The sequence below is a fragment of the Neophocaena asiaeorientalis genome, unplaced genomic scaffold (genome assembly GCF_003031525.2).
Source record: "Neophocaena asiaeorientalis asiaeorientalis breed wild unplaced genomic scaffold, Neophocaena_asiaeorientalis_V1.1 scaffold684, whole genome shotgun sequence".
In the NCBI taxonomy this organism is placed as follows: Eukaryota; Metazoa; Chordata; class Mammalia; order Artiodactyla; family Phocoenidae; genus Neophocaena; species Neophocaena asiaeorientalis.
The window spans coordinates 6,273,781-6,276,087 of NW_020174048.1; the positions used below are offsets into that span (position 1 = coordinate 6,273,781).

At 41.7% G+C, this 2,307-nt stretch overlaps 1 pseudogene; it reads left to right on the forward strand.

Annotated features, from left to right (window-relative positions):
• Positions 1 to 289: 289 nt before the first annotated feature.
• On the forward strand, positions 290 to 1,341 carry LOC112405577 (glycoprotein-N-acetylgalactosamine 3-beta-galactosyltransferase 1 pseudogene; annotated as a pseudogene).
• Positions 1,342 to 2,307: the final 966 nt, after the last annotated feature.

Genomic DNA, 2,307 nt, shown 5'->3' on the forward strand with positions numbered 1-2,307 from the left:
AACAGGCCACGAGTGACCAGGCATCCCTGAGTCAACCTCCACCTCCTTCTCCGTTGCCGGGAGGAGTGACACTGGGAGGGCAATGTCGCCCCCAGAGGGCAAGATAGCGCCCTGTGCTGTCAGTTTCCAGGGAGCAGGTGAACCGAGTGCTTCCAGCCTCCTGCCCGTCTCCTGCACCCGCTTTTCAGGAGGGGGCCCTATCCGGAAGAGATGGGATAAAGGATAAGCACGGTGTATTTTCATGGTCCCTTGACTTCCTTTGCAGATTTTAGGAGACACACCTTTGGGAATGGCCTCCAGGTCTTGGCTAAATGTCTTCTCCTTCCTCTGTGGGTCAGCAGTCAGCTTTCCCTTATATTCTCAGCTATTTAATATTGTTTCGGGAGAGTGGGGTGACCCACAGCCTATTCTTCACAATGAGCTTCGTGATAAGGGGCGCAACCATCTAGAAAGAGAGATGGGCTTTAGATGCCAGCTGGCGTGCAGGTGAGAACGCAGACATAGCTGAACAACTCTTGTTGGAGGGTTAAAAATCTTTGCTGGGTTATGATGACCTGGCTTCAAAAATCTAAAGAAAAGAACCAAACATGTCAAATCTACTTGGGCCCGGCATTGTACTAAAGTGTTGTTCATGAGTTCGGAAGGAAATAAAGACTTCCTTACTGTGGGATTAAACACCAAAGAAGGCAGGGACCAATTCTACCGGGAAAAAATGAAAGCTTCTCAGTGCATTCCTGAGCTTTGTCTAGAAGATACTGATTGGTTCTTGACATCAGGTGACGATGCTTGTGTCATACAAGAGAACCTGAGATGGCTTTTGGCAGACTAACCCTGAAGAACCCATACCCTTAGGGAGAAGACTTAAGCCCTATATAAGGTAGGGCTACATGAGTGAAGAAGCAGGAGATGTACCAAGCAAAGGAGTGTTGAAATTTGTTGATGCAGCCAAGACAGACGGATGTACACACAGTTCTGCCATGGGAGACAGCCCTGGGGAGACACATGGAAATCATGAATGTAGAGGCAGGGATTCTAAAGACCCCATTGGAAAAGAAATCTTCCATCTTTTTGGACCAGAACACCACTGAAAGTTTATCTAACCAGAAACTTTTGGTGCTGGGGCTATACCTATTATCCTCCTGTAGAGGGTTCTTTTTGCTGTTTTGAACTTGCAGTTTATCTTCACTATGTTGACTCTACAGCAGTGTATGTGTTAGAATACCTTGTTTATCATCTTCATCCATATGGTTGTGTTTACAGACAGCGATCTACCTTGCCTGCGATTAGACTAAAGGAAACAGTGAGGCATACAAACATGAAGATCCAAAGGAAAAATTATAAAACTCTAGGAGGAAAAACATGAGTGAATGGAGAAATAAAGTGCCTAACATTACATTGAATAAAGTCTTCTGCGTTTCTGTTGTAGAATCTTGGAACCTCAGTGGGCACTTCTTCTAAGTGAACATTCCATGGTATAGTATCTTAAATCTTTCTTATGTACGACTGTCGACTGAAGCTTTAAATATGCTGTGCAGTATGTTAAAATGGGCTTTGGCCACACTGAGGAACTAGAGATTTTGTTTCCTCTTCCTGACCATGTGTATTATTGTCTAACCAAACTAGTTAAATTTGCTAAAACTTCATCACACCATTTTGTAACATATACACAATGCTAAATAAAACCTGTCCTTAAAATATTTTAGAAGGAAATATTTTTGCTCAGTGTTATTTGTAAACTCAAGCCTTGAATCTGTAATTGCAGTGATAATTTATAATTGGTAGTATCTCTTCCAGAATAAAGAATAAAAAAGGCACTTGTTCTAAAGGTGCATTCAGGAGACCACAATTTAAAATAAAAATCCTATCGGTGTTTTCCAAGATCCTACCAGAACACAGCATTACTTTTCTAATACTAAATAACAAGATCTCCATGCTGAAAAATGATTCAATTAGATAATCATTTACTAATAATAGTTATTATTATTTGTACCAAATTTCCAAGATCTGTGCTGGGGGTTGTGCAAGTCAAAAATAAGGCATGGATTTTACATTCAAGTTATTTGTTATTCCATTAATACCTATTTCCGTATGACCAATATGAACAAATCGGAGAAAATCTCACTGCCAAAATGTGTGGTTCTAAATGTAAAATGAGAGGGAAGAAGAAGGAACAAGTACTGTTGTCTGGAGAATGCAGACAAGACGTTCTGTGAGGGGTGGAGGAATGGCTAAGACTTGGAGGGTAGGGCCATGTTCCAGAAGTGGCAAGATGCTTTCCAAGTCAAGCTGGCAGAATGACTTCATAAC